We start from the raw sequence: 19650 nt of genomic DNA on the forward strand, positions 1-19650 counted from the left end.
ACAAAAAGGCCACCAACAGATTGGGAAAGGATTTTTACCAATCCTAAATCTGATAGGGGAGTAATATCCAATATATACAAAGAGGTCAAGAAGCTGTACTCCAGAAATTTAAATAAACCCATTAAAAATGGGGTACAGATATAAACAAAAAATTCTAAGCTAAGAAGTACCAAAGGGCTGAGAAGCACTTGAAAAAATGTTCAACATCCTTAATCATCAGGAAAATGCAAATCAAAATAAACCTGAGATTCCACCTCACACCATTCAGAATGGCTAAGATCAAAAATTCAGGTGACAGCTGATGCTGGTGAGGATGCAGAGAAAGAGGAACACTCTTCCATTATTGGTGGGATTGCAAACTTGTACAACCATACTGGAAATCAGTCTGGTGGCTCCTCAGAAAACTGAACAAAGTACTACCAGTAGATCCATGAATATCTCTCCTGGGCATATACCCAGAAGATGTTCCAACTGGTAATAAGGACACATACTCCACTATGTTCATATCAGCCTTATTTATAATAGCCAAAAGCTGGAAACAACCCAGATGTCCCTCAACAGAAGAATGGATACAGAAACTGTGGTACATTTACACAATGGAGTACTACTCAGCTATTAACAATGAATTTATGAAACTCTTGGCCAAATGGATGTATCTGGAGGATATCATCTTGAGTGATGTAACCCAATCACAAAAGAAGTCACTTGATATGCACTAACTGATAAGTGGATTTTAGCTCAGAAACCCTAGGATACCCCAGATACATTCCCCAAAACACAAGAAAATCAAGAAGGAAGACCAACGCATGAATACTTCATTTCTCCCTAGAATAGGGAATAAAATACCCACGGAAGGAGTTGTAGAGACAAAGTTTGGAGCTAATACAAAGGATGGACCATCCAGAGACTGCCCCACCCAGGAGTCCATCCCATAATCAGCCACCAAACACAGACACTATTGCATATGCCAGCAAGTTTTTGCTGAACGGTTCCTGATATAGATGTCTCTTGTGAGGCTACGCCATTACTTGGCAAATACAGGAGTGGATGCTCACAGTCATCTATAGGATGGAACACAGGGTCCTAGATGGAGGATCTAGAGAAAGTACTCAAGGAGCTAAAGGGAACTGCAACCCTATAGGTGGAACAACAATATGAACAAACCAGTACCCCTGAGCTCTTGTCTCTAGCTGCATATGTATCAAAAATGGCCTAGTCAGCCATCACTGGAAAGAGAGGCCCATTGGACTTGCAAACTTTATATGCCCCAGTTCAGGGGAATGTCAGGGCCAAAAGGGGGAGTGGGTGGGTCAGTGAGTGAGTGTGTGGTATGGGGGAATTTTGGGATAGCATTGGAAATGTAAATGAGGAAAATACCTAATAAAAAATTTAAAAAAAAAGAATAAGCCTCAGTTTATCCATGCTTCAGCCTTCAGGACTGAACTAGACAGAAGGTTACAATTCAATAGCATCAACTTGTTGGCTCAAATCAATGACTGTCTGTGACCACAAGACCTCCCATGTAAAGTGTTTCAATTGTGAATAAACCAGCTAACATTCTCTTCCCATCTTAAGTCTACAAGGCAAGGAGTTAACAACCTCCTTCCTTCTACAATCCCCAAATGAAGTGTGTTCTACATGCTGACACCCCCAGTAAGAATTAAGTTGTGGTTAGGAAAAGTCACTTTCCTTCCCTACGACTTCAATGTCTGTGGCTTTTTTAAAAATCATATATCCTGGTGTTTCTCCTGCACTTCATGCTTCCCAGAGCTGTTATGCGATCCACAGGACAGACTCTCTTCTCACCTGCCGGCCTAGCCTAGAAGCTTCTTCCCTGTAACTATCCTGGCAGGGATGAAAGGGGAAGACAGTCTAGACCAGTGGGTCTCAACCTTAGTGCTGAGACCCTTCTTCAGTGCACTTCCCATTTTTGTGGGGACCCCAACCAAAAAGTTATTTCATGGTTAGATTTTTACTGTATTTTGCCAAGGTTATGAATTATAGGATAAATATCTGATATGCAAGATATATAATATGGTACATCAAAGGAGTCCTGTCATACAGGTTAAGAACCACTGATTTAGTAGATGCACTGAAGAAAATGGGGAAATTGATATAACTCATTTTAAATTCATTAAAATTTCACTATCTGGGTCTGGAGAGATGGCTCAGCAGTTAAGAGCACCAACTGTTCTTCCGAAGGTCATGAGTTCAAATCCCAGCAACCACATGATGATTCACAACCATCCCTAATTAGATTTGACCTCTTCTTCTAGGGTGTCTGAAGACAGCCACAGTGTACTTACATATAATAAATAAATAAATAAATATTTTTTAAAAAATAAAAATAACTCAAACACATCAATGGCCTTTTTCTACACAAAGAATAAACGGGCTGAGAAAGAAATTTGGGAAACAATACCCTTCATAATAGTCACAAATAATAATACCTTGGTGTGACTCTAACTAACAAAGTGAAAGATCTGTATGATAAGAACTTCAAGTCTCTGAAGAAAGAAATCAAAGATCTCAGAAGATGAAGAGACCTCCCATGCTCATGCATTGTCAGGATTAATATAGTAAAAATGGCTATCCTGGTGAAAGCAATCTACAGATTCATTGCAATCCCCCCATCAAAATCCCAACTCACTTCTTCACTGAGATAGAAAGGGCAATTTGCACATTCACCTGGGATAATAAAAAACCTAGGATAGCAAAAACTATTCTCAATAATAAAAGAACCTCTGGTGGAATCACCATGCCTGACCTCAATCTGTACTACAGAGCAATTGTGATACAGCAAGAGACAGGTAGATCAATGCAGTAGAATTCAAGACCCAGAAATGAATCCACACACCTATGGTCACTTGATCTTTGACAAGGGAGCTAAAACTATCCAGTGGAAAAAAGACAGCATTTTCAGAAGATGGTGCTGGCACAACTGGTGATTATCATGTAGAAGAATGAAAATTGATCCATTTTTATCTTCTTGTACAAAGCTCAAGTCTAAATGGAGCAAAGAACTCCACATAAAACCAGAGACACTGAAATATATAGAGGAGAAAGTGGGGAAAAGCCTTGAAGATATGGGCACTGGGGAAAAATTCCTAAACAGAACAGCAATGGCTTGTGCTGTAAGATCAAGAATTGACAAATGGGACCTCATGAAATTGCAAAGCTTCTGTAAGGCAAAAGACACAGTCAATAAGACAAAAAGGCCACCAACAGATTGGGAAAGGATTTTTACCAATCCTAAATCTGATAGGGGACTAATGTCCAATATATACAAAGAGCTACTTTCTCTTGGACATACTATAGGGTCTGAGTTTGACCCCTGACCCTGAGAGAACCCTGTCATTTTAATCTGTACCAAAGATTAGAACATTACATTGCATTATCCCTTCAATTTAGGAGTTAATACAAGTTGACCTGTCAATCACTTGGCATCCCAAAGGAGAGTTGGTTCACCTGAGGATATTCCAAGGACATGGGAAGAATGATCAACCACTTATTTAGCTGCTGTTCTTACACTTCCCTCCTACCAGTTGGTCGGTCATCTTCAATGCCAAACCAGCCTATTTTTTGGGTTCTAACTCAAATTTGTGAATGCAATCTTTAAACTTTTTCGCTCCAATACCTGTGTATGTTCTAAACATTCCTGCTGTGATTCTCTAGGCTTTTTGTCCTTCTCTTCTGTAGATACCACCTGCCTTTTTATATTGTGTTTGCAGACCACCATTGCTGTCCCTAACTCTAAAGACATGATTCTCCCTCATTATCTCCTTTCCCATCTGGTACCTTCTGGGATTTACAGATGGCCTGTCTCCCTCTCAGACTCTAATAAGATGATATATGCACTTCCTTCTGAATTTCATTTTCAATTCTTTTTAATGTACTTCATCTCTGTAAGGAGGACTGCAAAGAGATTCCTGGGAAGATGGCTGCAGAGGCTGACTGGCTGACCGGCATGCAGTGACATGGGGGAGATAGAATGCCTCAGGCAGGAAATTGAACACAGTTGACTTGGGGAATCTTTAGTGTATTAAATAGCCATGCCTTGTCTCTCCCTATATGTCCCACCAAACACCCTGTCACTAAAGAATAAAACAGGACCTAATACCCTAATAGATTAAAAAAAAAAAAACACTTATAGTGTATTAAATTAAAAACACCAGTCCCAACAATCAAAAACTTCAGAATGTTCTCAGATGGCATCTGAAGCTGATATGAGAGATTTTTCAGGTTTTAAAAACCTACCTACTAACATTCCCAGCAATGTAAATATTAAAATTTAACATTAAAATTTTACCTATATATTTTTTTGAGTTGCTAGTATAAGAACTTCATGAGACTGCTTTTATGTTGAAACAAGAAATTTGGTGTAACCTAAATCTTTTTTCAGAACATGACTACTCCTATTTGGCACCAGAATAAAGTATGTTTTATTCCCTTTGAGATTAGAGTTGGTTTGTTTCGTTTTGTTTAGTTTATAGTTGTTGTTTTGTATCAACAAAAAGGGAATCCACTTCTCCCCTTCCTGATGTGTCAATCTTAACTTTTTGCTCATCACACAAAGAAACCGAGCATTGCATTGGGAGAGATCCAGTAATAATACACAAACAACTACACATAGACACATGAACATATGAGTGTCTGTACAGATCTGTAATATATAACTACAACCAGCTGAGTCTGATTTACTATTTCCTGTGTATATGTGTTTTCAAGTCCAACCACCTGGAGCTGCACAGCAATTAGGAAGCTCAGGGTTTTTGTTTTTTGTTTTTTGTTTTTTTATTAATTCCCCCTCACTGAGCAGCCCTTGGTTACTGCGATTTTTTAACTAGAGGTGGGGCTCTCTGAGATTTACCCCTTCCCATCGAATCAAATTGTAGCTTGTGGGTGGATCTGGGGTGGCAAAGAGGAGGAGTAAGGAAGAAGGTGGCTTTTTGCTCCAGAGGAGTAAGGGAAACTTTCAGAGTTGTAGAACCTAAAACTTCAGCCTGTCCTTGCTTGAACTAGGAACACTGTCACCACAGGTAAGTTAAACACCTGCATTCTGCAGCCCACCCTGCCATTCCATGCTGAGGACATTGGGTGGCATGGGGCACTGTAATTTCTGACCCCAGATTTGCTGTTTAGAGGTTGGTTTCAAACCCAAATTCAGTTTTAGTTTAGCTCAAAGTGTCTTTTCCTTTGATAATTTGTGACTCTTAATTTTTGAGACAGCATTTTGATATGTTGCCCAGACTGGCCTGGAACTAGTCATGTAGCTCAGATTGGTTGGAATCTGCAGTCCTCCTGTCCCTGTCTCCTGAATACTTGAGTCATTGGCATGTGTGACCAAACCCAGCCTCAGCTCCCAGGGGTTGACCTTACAGGCTGTTACTCAAGAATCTCCTGTTTCATTTTAATGTTTCTGGCTAGTTTTATTGCTTGGTTAGTTTTGCTAAACTGAAACATGGTCTCCTATAATCCAGGCTACCTCAGAAATATATATGTATCTTAGATGAGTTTGAGCAGCAGAGACCTTTCTACCTCTATGTCCTATGTGATGGGAAAAAGTCCAAGCTCTGTGGACTCTTAAAAGAGTGTGGTGACAGAGAATGCTCAAAGCACACTGGCAAGCCTTCCTGAAACTCACTACATGTCTAGTATCTACCTTTAAACTTTTATTTCACTTATTTTTGTCAGCATTCATGGAACTTAGACTCATTAAAAAATGAAGTTCTCATCGGTGAGAAAAATGTAAAGAATAATACCTTAAAATATCTTGAGGGGTTTTCCTCTGTTACTAATAAGAGAAAAAACTGTTGGGTTGAAATTTGTGTGTAAGTGTGTGTGTGTGTGTGTGTGTGTGTGTGTGTGTAGACAGTTTTGTGTCAACTTTACACTGGCTAGAGTCATCTGAGAGTAGGGAAACTGAATTGAGAATATGCCTCCATAAGACTGCGCTATGGGCAAGCCTGTAGAACATTTTCTTAATTAGTGATTAATGAGGAAGTGCACAGCCCATTGTGGGTAGTTCTATCCCTAGGCTGGTGGACCAGGTTCATCACAGCAAACAATCCCAAAGACATTACCTGGTACTGGCAGAGTGTGATGTTACTTTGACAGACCTGATCATGTTTTAGGGAGTATTGGGAAAGGATTTTGGAAATTTGGGTAGAAAATCCATTAAGTGAAGAGATCTCAGGCGTTCTGTAGGAGGTTGGAAGGTAAGAGCATCGAGAGCAGTACAGATGGTGGAGGCATGGCTTGTGATACTTCAGAAGGAAGCCAAGACTACTGAGCCATTTGAGTTAAGACTTCATGGTTCAGGTTTTAGCTTAAGAATCAGCTCTTGATGAACAAGTCACCAGAACAAGTAAAGCGAAACCTTTTCTTTCCTGAAATATCAATATAGGTCAGCTGGGGCTGAAGAATCAGCAGATATAAATTAAGAGACCAGCATTATTGATGTAAAGTCATCTGGAGAGTGTTCTCTCAGAATACAAAGAAGCTGTATTCCAAGGTTGGCAGCTGAACTTGTTATTGAAAGAATCACCCAGGTGGTGCTGGTTATGAAGTTACTAAGGGGAGAACAGGTGAGGCTTGGCATTGGAGAGCATTGCTGGAATCTTGGAGTCTAGGAAAGGCTATGGGTGAAAGTGCTACCCAGTTGACAGACCCCCAGCATTTGGAGATGCAGTACCTTGGCATGAGTACCAAGGACAGCAGGTATGGGGTGGAGCTAGCTTGAGCCTAGAAGACAAGCTCTGTGTGCAGTACAGGGCAGACCAGAGAAGTGATCCAAGCCCTTTGAAGGAACCCAGAAGAGAGAAGGTAATGAAAGATCCTGGCAGAATGTAAAAGGACACAGAAGCCCTGAAATTGGCAAGATAGATGTCAGTGTTAGAAGAACTAGCTTCACTGATTTAGAAAAATAGAGGTGCACAATGCTCTGGCCACTCCTTGAACCTGTGTGTCTGCCAATGTTCTGACCAGGTGTGTGCCCATTGCTGCACCTTCATTAGACTCTTTCCTTGTAGCCCTCCCATATCCATTTCTTGAGAATAGACATTGTTTAGATCTGGAAATCCCCTAATCTCCCCCTTCTCCTTTCCCCCCTGAGGGCCTATAAAAACTGGGAACTCTTTCCCCTCGAGGACGACTCCTCTACCCCTGCGTGGGATATGAGTCGTCCCCAGAGCTCTGGCTTTCCCCGAATAAAGCCTCATGTGGTTTGCAACAAGCTCGGTCTGTCATGAGTTCTTGGGTGTCCGCTATTGTCCTGAGGCCTGAGCGAGGGGCTCCTCTCGGAGTCTTTCATTAGTACCCAGGCATTGGACATTGAGTTCTTTATACTCTTGCCATTTAGGTTGGCTCTAATCTGATTGTGACTATGCCCTGGTTTTCTCCTCTTAAAGTAAGAATTTAATTTACATTTGATTTTCACAGGAGCTCAGACTTGAGAGACTTTGGACTTTGAAAGGAGATTTTGTATTTTAAAAGAGAATGGATATTTTGTTAAAAATATTCTCAAATATATACGATACATCTCATTCATATTTCCCCTTCCTCTACTCCTCCTAACTCCCTGTAAACACATATCTCCCCTCCCCAGAGCTAATCCCCTTTTGTTTTCTCTTCAGAAAAAAAGCAGGTTTCCAAGAGATGACAGCCAGAGAGAACAAAACAAGGCAAGACAAAGGCTCCCATATCAAGGCTTACAAAGGAACCCAATAGGAAGAAAGAGAGACTGGATGACTTCCATTAATTTATTAATTTATTTATTTTACATCCAGAATGCAGCTTCTCCTCTCTGTCTGGCCAGTTATGCTCTCTCACCTCCTTTACCTCCTCTCCCCTTCATTTCTCCACAGAGAAGTGGAGGTCTCCCATGAATATACCTTGGTATATCAAGTTGCAGTAGACTTTGTGCTTCTTTTTTTTAATTGTGGCAAGACAAGGCAGCCCAGTTAGGGAAAAAAGATCCAAATGCGGCAACAATTAGACAGCCCCTGTTCCTGCTACTAGGGGTCTCATGGAATGACCAAGGTGCACATCTGTTACATCTGTGTAGGAAGCCTAGGTCTATCCCGTGGATGCACTCCAGTTGGTAATTCAATCTCATTGAGCCCCTATCGGGCTTGGTTGGTTGATTCTGTAAGTTTTGTTGTTTACTTGAGCTATCCGATTCTTCAATCCTTCCCCCAACCCCTTTCTTCCACAGATTCTCCAAGATCTGCCTAATGTTTTGCATTGGGTCTCTGCATCTGTCTCCATCAGCTGCTGTGTGAAGCCTCTCAGATGACATGAATGCTAGGCTCCCGTCGGTCAGTATAACACAATATCCTTAATATAACATCAGGGGTAGTGTCTCTCTCCTGGCATGAATCTCACACTGGTTTAGTCATTAGTTATGCATTCCCTCAATTTCTGCTCCTTCCTTATTCATGCATATTTATAGGCAGGGAAATTTGTGGGTTAAGGGTTTGTGGCTGAATTGTTGTCTCCATCAGAAATCTTGCCTAGTTACAGCATGTGACTGGTTCATTTTCTGTATGTCCTATTTCAAGAAGTCATAGTTAGGGTCACTCTCATAGATTCCAGGGAGTTTCCATTGTCCTAGTTATCTAGCTCATCTCAGAGATTCTCCACAGTCACAGATTCCACTTCTCTCTGCCTTCAACCTCCTCACATGCAATCCCTCTGGTTACTGTCCAGATTTTCTCTCTCACACATTTCCCTCCATCCATCTATTCCTGATGTGTTCTTAATTTCTGTTCTTAGTAAGATTCAAGCATCTTCTGCTGGGTCTTCCTTCTTAGTTTCTTTGGGTCTGTGGATAGCATGGTTATCCTGTACTATATGGCTAATATATACTTATGAGTCCATGCCACATTTGTCCTTTTTTGGTCTGAGTTTTGCCTACAAATTCCATGATATCATTGTTTTTAATAGCTGAGTAGTATTCTGTTGTGTAAATGTACCATATGATCACTATCCATTTTTCAGTTGTGGGACATTGCTTTGTCTCAAGTTTCTGGCTATTTCCAATAAAACTATGTACATAGTTAAAACACTGTCCTTGAAGTATGATCAAGTATCTTTTGTGTGTATGACCAGGAGTGGTATAATCAGTTCTGGGAAAATTATTTCCAATTATTTGAGAAATCTCTGAATTGATTTCCAGACTGGTTGTATGAGTTTGCACTCCTACCAGAAAAGGAAGAGTTTTCCCCTTGCTGCACATCATAGCCAGCATGAACTGTTGCCCTTCTAAAGGATATAAAATGAAATCCTATAGTCATTTTGATTTGGATTTCCCTGATGACTAAGGGTGTTGAACATTTCTGTACATACATCTCCATCATTAATATCTCTCTGTTGAGAATTCTATTTAGCTATGTGCCCATTTTTAAGATTTGGGTTATTTGGTTTGTTGGTGTCTATGTTTTTTAGTTCTTTATATTTTTTTTTTGCATATCAGTTTTCTTTCAGGTGTAAGGGTGGTAGAGATCTTTGCCCAATCTCTAGGCTTCTATTTTGTCCTTTTGACAGTGTTCTTTCCCTTACAGGAGCTTTTTAGATTCATGAGGTCCCCCCCCCTTTTTTTTTTTTTGGTTCTTCGAGGCAGGGTTTCTCTGTATAGCCCTGGCTGTCCTGGAACTCACTTTGTAGACCAGGCTGGCCTCGAACTCAAAAATTCACCTGCCTCTGCGTGTGCCACCCTCCCTGGCATGAGGTCCCATTTAATTGTTGATCTTAGGGGCTGAGATGTTGGATCTGTTCAGGAAGTTGTCTCCTGTACTAATGGGTTCAAGGCTATTCCTAACTTTTCTATTAGAATTAGTGCATGCATGTCTACGTTGATATATTTGATTCACTTGGACTTGAGTGCTCTGTAGGGAGATAGATATGGATCTATTTGCATTCTTCTACATACAGACATCCAGTTAGAACAGCACCATTTGTTGAAGCTCTTTTCTTTTCTTTTCTTTTCTTTTTTTTTTTCTTATATGGTTTTGCCTTCTTTGTCAAAAACCAATGCCCATAATTGTACTGGTTTATTTCCGGGTCTTCAATTTGATAACATTGTTCAACTATTGCTCTCTAGTAACACTTGAAAGCAGAGATGGTGATCACTCCAGAACTTTTCTTGTACAGGATTGTTTTAGATATCTTTTTTTTTTTATTTTTTCTTTTTTTTCCAATTTTTTATTAGATATTTTCTTCATTTACATTTCAAATGCTACCCAGAAATTCCCCTATACCCTTACCCTGCCCTGCTCCCCTACCCACCCACTCCCACTTCTTGGCCCTGCCATTCTCCTGTACTGGGGCATATAAAGTTTGCAAGACAAAGGGGCCTTTCTTCCCAATGATGGCCGACTAGGCCATCTCCTGCTACTTATTGCAGTTAAAGACATGAGTTCTGGGGGTACTGGTTAGTTCATATTGTTGTTCCAGCTATATGGTTACAGACCCCTTCAACTCCTTGGGTACTTTCTCTAGCTTCTCCATTGGGGGCCCTGTGTTTCATCCAATAGATGACTATGATCATCCACTTCTGTATTTTTTCATACGAATATAAGAATTGTTCTTTTATGGTCTATAAATAATTGTGTTGGAATTTTGATAGGAATTGCATTAAATCTATAGATTGCTTTTGGTATCATGACCAATTTTACTAGGTTGATCCTACCAATCCAGAAGGGGAGAGATTTTTTCCATGTTGTGATATGTTCCCAATTTCTTTCTCCAATTTCTTTCAAGTTTCTTTCTTCAAAAACTTGAAGTTCTTGTCATTCAGGTCTTACACTTGCTTGAGGAGAGTTATACCGAGATAATTTGTAACTATTGTAAAGGGTGCTGTTTCCCTAATTTTGTTCTAAGCCAGTTTATCATTTCTATAAAAAGAGTTATTTTTTACAGTGAGCTTTGAATCCATCCATTTTTTTGAAGGTGTTTATCAGCTGTATGAATTCTCTGGTAGAATATTGGGGATCTTTTATCTATTCATATCATATGATCTGCGACTAGTGATGCTTTGAATTCTTCCTTTCCAATTTTTATCCCCCTGAGATCCTTTAGTTTTTACTCTAGCTAGAATTTTAAGTAATATGTTGAGTAGATAGGAAGAGAGTGGGAAGACTTGTCTTGTCCCTGGTTTTACAGAGATTGCTTTAAAATTCTCTTTTTAATTTGATGTTGGGTATTGCCTTGTTACATATTGCTTATATTATGTTGACATATCCAACTTGTATCCTGATAACTCCAAAATTTTAACATAATAGGCTGTTAGGTTTTGTCAAATGCTTTCTCAGAATCGAGTGAGGTGATCATGTGATTTTTTTTTCTTTAAGTTTGTTTTTATGGTGGAATACATTGATGGATTTTCCATAAATTGAACTGTCCTTGCATCCCTGGGATGAAGCCTAGTTGATTAAGGTGGGTTGTGTCTTTGACATAGTCTTGGATTCAGTTTCCAATATTTTTGCGTAAATATTCATAAGGGATGTTAGCCTGAAGTTCTTATTTTCTGTTGAGACTTTGAATAATTTAGGTATCAGGGAGACCCTGGCCTCAGAATGAGTTGTCAATGTTCCTTTTGTTTCTATTTTGTGGAATAATTTGAGGATTATTGGCATAAGCTCTTCTTTCAAAGTAGAGTAAAGTTCTGCAATAAAACTGTCTGGCCCTGAGCATTTTTTTTTTTTTTTTTTTGGAGATGGGCTGTTTTTACTGACTACTACTATTTCTCTAGGGGTTATAGGAATAAACAGTTAACTGGACATTGAGTTTTAACTTTTGTAATTTGCATTTGTCTTGAAAATCCTCCATTTCATTTAGATTTTCTAATTTTGTAGAGTACACGTTGTTGAAGTAAAACCTAATGATTTTCTTGGTGTCTTTTTTCATGTCTTCATTTTAATTTCTGATTTTGTTAATTTGGGTACTGTCTCTCTGTCTTTTAGTTAGTTTGGCTAAAGATTTGCCTGTCTTGTTGATCTTCTCAAAAAAAATAAAAACAAAACAAAACAAAACAAAAAAACAAAAACAAAAACAAAAAACAACAAAAAAAACTTGTTTGGTTGATTCTTTTTACTGCTCTATTTGTTTCTAATTGATTGTTTTCGGCCCTGTTGTTTACAAATGGTGGGTGTATTTGCTTCTCTTATTATTAGAGCTGTCGGGTGTAGTATTAAGATGCTGGTATGAGAAATCCAATTCTTTATGATGGTAATTAGTGTTATGAATTTACCTCTGAGGACTGCATTCCCCATGTCCCATAAGTTTGGGTGTGTTCAGCCTTCATTTTTATTGACTTTTCAAAAGACTTTAACTCATTTCTTCTTGACCCAGTGATCACTGAGTAGACAGTTGTTCAGTTCCCATGAGGCTGTTTGCTTTCTGTTGTTTCTATTGTTAGAGTCCAGGTTTAATAGAGTGGTCTGATAAGATATAGGGATTTATTTCAGCTTTCTTATATTTGTTGAGGTTTGCCTTGTAACCAGCTACATGGTCAATTTTGGAGAAGGTTACATGAGTTTCTGAGGAAAGGTATATCCTTTGTTGTTGAGGCTGGCCCACAGCTAGCAATGAACATTTCAAATGAGATGGCAACTCGAGCTGAAAGAGAAGAACTAGATGAGCAGAAGAAAGAACGAAGCCAAGTCAAAAGTCACTCTGATCAAAGCTCAATTTTTACTGTTGCAACACTCAGTTATGAAGGAAGGGGGGGAGGACTTGATAAATAATCTCGAAGTCCAGTAGCAGGGTGAGCACGTGATGGCTTCAGAACAGCAAGGCAGCAGGTTCCAGCAGTGGGCATGGCAGAAAGAATGAGCAGGAAGCTCCACCCCAGAGCAAGCAGGTTTCAGGCTGGGGGAGGGGAGACTACACTTTGTGTTTGGGTGAAAGGGTCTGAAGATCTGTTAGGTCCATTTGATTCATATCTCCATTTCATTATTTCCCTGTTTACTGTTTGCCTCAATGACCTATCTTTTAGTGAAAACAGTGTATTGATGTATCACACTATTAATGTGTGCTATTCTAGGTTTTATTTAAACTTTAATAATATTTGTTTTATGAAGGTATGTGCCCTTTCATTTGGAGCATAGATAATGATAACTGAAACATCCTCTTGGTATGATTGAGTGTGAAGTGACCTACCATAATTTTCACTGAAAGTCTCTAAAACTACCAGGATGGCTACAATAATTTGCTTCTTGGTCTGTTTGCTTGGAAAATCTTTTTCCATCCCTTTACTCTAAGGTAATGGCTATCTTTGTTGTGGTGGTCTGTTTCTTGTATGACGTGGAATGCTGGATCTTCTTTTCACATCCATTCCATTAGTTAGTCTGTGTCTTTTTACTTGAAAATTGAGTCCAATGATGTTAAGAGATATTGATGACTAATGATTAGTAATTCCTCTTCTGATGTTGGTGATGGATATGTGTGTGTGTGTTCCCCTGCTTTTGTTTTTTCTGGTGTGCGATTATATTATTTCATGTATATATTTTGTGTTTGCTTCACCTGATTGGATTAGCATTTTCCTTTTAGTATCTTCTATAGGGCTGTATTTCAAGATAAATATTGTTTAAATTTTATTTTCTCATGGAAAGTCTGGTTTATGACATCTATGGTGATGTAAAATTTTACCTGGGTATAGTTGTCTGCATCTTCCATCTGCAGTCTCTGCTGTAAGATATTTGCTAAGGCCCTTCTGGATATAAAGTCTCTTTTAAGAAGTTGGGTGTAATTTTAATAGGTCTCCATGTATATACAACATGACCCATGTAGGATCAAGTGGAGCATCCTGGGATTCAGGGAAACAAGATACTGAATCTTTGAACCACGTGGATCTTGAGTACTTTGCAGGATGATGAATATGGATTTATTTACACTCTTTTACATACAGATATCAAGTTAGAAAAGCACCATTTGTTGAAGATCATTTTTTCATTGTCTGTTTTTGGCTTTGTTAAAAATCAAGTGTACATTGATGTGTGGATAATCAATTCAATTCTATTGATCAACCTGTCTGTCTCAATACCACTATGCAGTTTATATTACCATTGCTCTGTAATACCACTTGAAATAAGAGATGGTGATAACTCTAGAAATTATTTTATTGTTGAGAATTGTTTGTAACTATCCTAGGTTTTTCATTTATTCATATGAAATTGAGAATTGCTCTTTCAAGGTAAATAATTATGTTGGAGTTTTTGGACGGGAATTTCATTGAATCTATAGATTTCATTTGAAAAGTTGTCCATTTTCACTATGTTAATCCTTCTGATCTGTAGAAAAGTTACATGACTCCCAGCCTGCTATCTGTGAGGTGACATAAGGATTTCTGTAAATCTCAGGGTACTGAGACATGGACAAGATGTACTTTCTCAGCAGAGAACACTGATGTTAAGCCAATTTAGGTGTATGCCTGAGGAAGTGGCTTTCTTCGCCATTTTTTTCATTAGAAATGTACTTTGCTTTTAATTAAACTAAGCATCACTTAAATTATGTGGGCTGCTGACAGAATTCTCACTCAGCAAGGAGGTTTGTATCACCTTGAAACTAGATAAGTTATGGCTTGAGATATGGAAGCTGTTGAGAATTAGAATCTGTAGGCAACCTTTATTCTGAGTACCTAGAAATGATTATTGAGCACTCAACAAACTATGCATTGTCACACTGTTGCTATGCATCCCTTGTGTACTTATTAATGCAACTCTACCCTTCAGACCTATGCCTTAGACATTGATACCAATCCATGAGCATGAGAGATCTTCCCATGTTCTGATATATTCCTCATTTTCTTTCTCCAAAGACTTGAAGTTCTTGTCATACAGGTCTTTTACTTGCTTGGTTACAAAAAGATATATTATTTGTGATTATTGTGAAGGACATTGTTTGTCTAATTCCCTTTTCAGCCAATTTATCATTTGTATAGAGCCAAGATACTGATTTTTTTTTACTTAATTTTCTATCCAGCCACTTTGCTAAAGGAGTTAATCAGCTATTAGATTTCTCTCTTAAAATATTTGGGCTCATATACATATGCTATCATATCACCTGTAAATAACAATAATTTGGCTTCCTTTTTTCCAATTTGTATTCTATTGACCTCTTTTAGATGTCTTGTTGCTCTAGCTGGGCCTTCCAGTACTGCAATAAAGAGACAGGGAGAAGATGGACAGCCTTGTCCCTGATTTTAGTGGAATTGCTTTAAGTTTCTCTCCTTTTAATTTGATCTTTGATTTTGACTTGATGTATATTGACTTTATTGTATTTAGCTATGTGCCTTTTATCCCTGATCTCTCAAAGATTTTCAACATAATACATTGGATTTTTTCAAAGTCTTACTCAGTAGCATGTAATTTTTCGTTGGTATGTTTATATGGTAGATTATATTGATGGCTTTTTGTACTTTAAACCATCCCTGCTTCTCAGGTATGAAGTCTACCTGATCATTGTGGATTGTGTTTTTGATGTCTACTTGGGTTCTGTTTGCCAATATCCTATGGAATACCTAGGTCGTAAAACCCATTGTAGCAAGCACTCAGTGTCTGTTTACCTGCTCAAGGCTGGGTGAAGATTATAATCCCCACATTTTTATTTTATAAACATGAGCAGTAGCTGGACAGGGGCACAAGATTTACTTGTTTTTTGTTTTTGTTTTTATTTTTGATTTTATTTTTGTTTTTGTTTTTTGGGGTTTTTTTTGTTTTGTTTTGTTTTGTTTTTTTGTATTCCCATATGGGGGTATAGTAGCTAAGTGACTATGCCTATCTTATGTTGGTGCCTATATTGCTCCTTCTTACCAATGATGGAGGACAAATGTAGCATTGATGTATTACTCTCTTAGATTGATAGAAGCATAAGAACTCTCATACCTGTCTCTGGCTACAGGCCTTCTGTCACACACTCTTTCCCATTCAGACCAAGGCTACAAAGGGTATATGAATATGCACTCATTGCATTTCTTTATAGCAATGAATAAGTGCCATGGTGAAATAGCTGAGCTTGCTAAAGTGATCCTGTGTGAAGGCAACCAATCTGCCTAAGATAAAAGGTACAAAAGTTAAAAGCAACAAGATTATAATTAATGGTTCAAGCAGTTTAGAATTTAATATTGTAAGCCATGGGAAAGTGGAATATCAGGATGCAAACCATCCCTGATTCTGTCCTTTTTCTTTTCCTTTTGACTATCCCTACTCGAATTTTTTAAATAGAATCATTTACTATTCCTGAATGATAGACATAAAAGTAACATTCTTCATGAAGGGCTGTACATAGTTGTTCTTGTTGAAGGAATAAAAGATTAGGAGCTTAAACACATGTACTAACACTTGTTCAAAATCCAGTTCCTGTCCAATTTTACCCCCTGCAAATGTAACTTCATAAAGAACTGTAACTAATTTCCAAGTATTTCTCTGAAAATGTACAGAACTGTGGGAACTAACAAGGGGCCTGAGAAAGAAGGGGGAGGGACTATATATAGCCCATGTCCAGCCAGAGTTCCACCTATGCTCTGACCAGGCTGAAGTGGGAAGGTTGCCAGACACTTTCCACTCAGCCCGGGTGGGCATCCAAGCCTCTGACCCATTTGACAGGGGGTGGACAAGGGGCAGCCCTGAAACCAAAAGGGGCCCTAGGTTTATACCCTGTAGCCCCGGGGTTATGGGAGAGAGGGCAAAGGAAAGAGAGGTTCCCACACAGGCAAGAGTGAGCACAGAGGACTTTGGATGGAGCACAGGAAGGCCTTCAATTGGGAGATCAGAAATGGCTTATTAGGAGAAAACCTATCTCATCATCCTCCAAATTCAGTGGGCCTTGATGAGCAGAGACTGTCTATGGTTTTAGAGCTTTATTATAGAAAGACAGGGGGAGAGAGAGAAGGTAGAAAAGACAGAGACTGGCCATGGCCAAGAGGAAAGAAGGGGGAAAGGAGAGAGAGAGAGACAAGAAAGGCTAGAGAATGACAGGGAGAAAGAGGAGAGAAGATAGAAGACAAAGAGAGAGGAGAGAGGAGTGAGAGAGCAAGGAGGGGCCCAACAGCCCCTTTTAAAGTATGCTGCTATCTTTTCTGTTGATAGGTAACTGGGGAGGAGTTTAGCCTGAAGGTCAGAAGCTTGGAGCATTGCCTACGTGACTGCTAGCCACACACTTCTCTTGTGGGGGCTGAGGGGGTTGGTGTCCTTGTAACGTTTCGCCAGCAAAACACACTCGGACAAACAGATCCTTCTATAGCAAAGCTTTATTGCTTACTTCTCAGGAAGACCCCGAACCTGGAAAAAGGAGCTGCTTAAATACCCCTCTGTTAGACGTGTCAGCTCCTGATTAGCTGCTCATTCATCACCCCACTGCTACGCCCAAAGATGAGCAGTGACTTGGCACAAATTTACTCCAGCACCTGCACACATTGCTTGTTTACTAGTTAGGCACTGAGGAAGCCAGCGCCATCTTGTAATGGCGATTGCTCATGGCTCTCCACATCTCCCCCTTTTTATTTTATTAAAATGCAAGCCACTCTTTAATGGATGAAGATAGAAGTCGAATCCCTAGTGTGCAGAAATAGGAGCCATGTACAGGATTGGCTCTTAGGCTCACAGGTTTTTACCCAGAGAAACACTGATGTGCTCCCGTGCCCTTTTTCCTAGGGGAGGGACACTTGGACACTCAACCCTCATGCAAATCGACTTGTCTTCTCAGACTGCCCAAACCTCTGAGCGACTCCTATGCAGTGCTTAGCCCAACAATCCAGAAGAGTTAAAGACCTACTCACTCTTTCCTGTGCAATGAGTCTAGCCTCTAGGGGAGCAAGAGCTGAGTATGGCCCTGGGCGAGCTTTAATTGTTGAGTCTCTCTCATTTTCTGCAGAACTGAAGAGCACAAGAGCAGAGAACTCAGATGCCAATTAAGTCTTAAGCATGGATAGCCAAATTTCAAGGGAGGCCCCTTGTTCAATGGCAGGAAGTGCTTGAGCAATAACAACCTTGTCACGGTTTTGTTGGGTTCTGAGCTTGCAAACCAACCAGAGCATAAACACAAGTCCACAGCAGATAACAGCAGCAAACAAAAGTAGCCCCACCCATTCCTTAAAATAAGAAAATGCAGATGAGCCATATCCAGGGATCCACCCCATAATCAGCATCCAAACACTGACACCATTGCATACACTAGCAAGATTTTATCGAAAAGACCCAGATGTAGCTGTCTCTTGTGAGACTATGCCGGGGCCTAGCAAACACAGAAGTGGATGCTCACAGTCAGCTAATGGATGGATCACAGGGCTCCCAATGGAGGAGCTAGAGAAAGTAGCCAAGGAGCTAAAGGGATCTGCAACCCTATAGGTGGAACAACATTATGAACTAACCAGTACCCCGGAGCTCTTGACTCTAGCTGCATATGTATCAAAAGATGGCCTAGTCGGCCATCACTGGAAAGAGAGGCCCATTGGACACGCAAACTTTTCATGCCCCAGTACAGGGGAACGCCAGGGCCAAAAACGGGGAGTGGGTGGGTAGGGGAGTGGGGGTGGGTGGGTATGGGGGACTTTTGGTATAGCATTGGAAATGTAAATGAGCTAAATACCGAATAAAAAATGGGAAAAAAAAGAAAATGCAGATGAAATCCAGGAGGAGAGACCCTCTGTCAATGACAGGTCCTCTCGTGTCGAGTTGATCCTGAGAACAGCCGCTCTCAGGGCCTCAAGGGTCTCATCGAATCTTTCAGACCAATTTCCTGCAAGATACAAAGAAAGCTGCCTAGACAGATTAGATGCATGAGTAAATTTATCATATAGAGCAGTGGTAATGCACAGAGCACCCACTTTTCTTTCACAGCCCAACTGGGCCAACTGGTATAGAACACTTATTTGTTCCTCAACCAGATCGAGGCGCTGATTCAAAATCATCAGCCCTTCTTTCAACTGGGCACCAACACCTGTCTCATTACTTAGAATCCATTGGTAATATGGCCAAATATTTTCTTTTCCTGTAGCATCTCCTTTACCAGTTATTACAGCAAAATCCAATGGAGATGACAAAACAAAACAATATGTTATTTCTTTCTGAGGAAAAAGCTTTTGATTGACAAGGTGCAAAAACTATAGGAAATGCAAGGTCAGGATGACACCAAGGCATGCTGCGTATAGCAGTAGTATTGTCAACAGGCCATCGTGATCTTTTTGGGAATAGTCACATTTCTCTTTATTATAATCATGGTGATGTTTATAGGTGAAGTTACAGTACTTCCAACATCACTTGAGCCTGACTGCTCCTTGAGCAACTTGTGTTAAAGCATTAAATAACACCCCAGAGCTCACTTTATTTTGGCTAATGAAATCTGCCCAATTAAGATAATCTTTTTCTTTAAAAATATTCAGTTGCCAAAAACAAAGGCAAGGTAGAAGAATTGGAATGTACCGGTAAATGTTCTGGCCATGATCTTACTATGGCCCACAAAGGTATACTTATCCTGGTCTCAATCATCAGGAGTAAGAATAACAGGATCATCTTGGGATTCGTCTTGATCTTTCACGGTCCTTGTCAGTCGCATCAGAACCCAAAGTGGATTTTCTTCACCCTGTGGAAAAAACACAAATAGCTCCCCAGGATCTGATTAAGATAGGATCCGGGCCGTACCATTTATTATCAA

The 19650-nt window shown here is 39.7% G+C and overlaps 1 protein-coding gene across 2 annotated transcripts in view; it reads left to right on the forward strand.

Moving 5' to 3' along the window:
* Positions 1 to 4921: 4921 nt before the first annotated feature.
* Positions 4922 to 19650, forward strand: part of LOC100041806 (PRAME family member 9/15-like) — a 38006-nt gene continuing 23277 nt past the window's right edge. Inside the window, exons 1-2 of one of the 2 annotated variants that reach the window (XM_017318920.1) lie at positions 4922 to 5039; positions 8216 to 8318. The gene's annotated coding sequence lies outside the window, so the exon portion shown is untranslated. The remainder of the gene's footprint in view (positions 5040 to 8215; positions 8319 to 19650) is intronic. The other variant, XM_017318921.1, reaches the window with a different exon arrangement.

Source organism: Mus musculus (assembly GCF_000001635.26).
Source record: "Mus musculus strain C57BL/6J chromosome 5 unlocalized genomic contig, GRCm38.p6 C57BL/6J MMCHR5_RANDOM_CTG5".
Classification (NCBI taxonomy): Eukaryota; Metazoa; Chordata; class Mammalia; order Rodentia; family Muridae; genus Mus; species Mus musculus.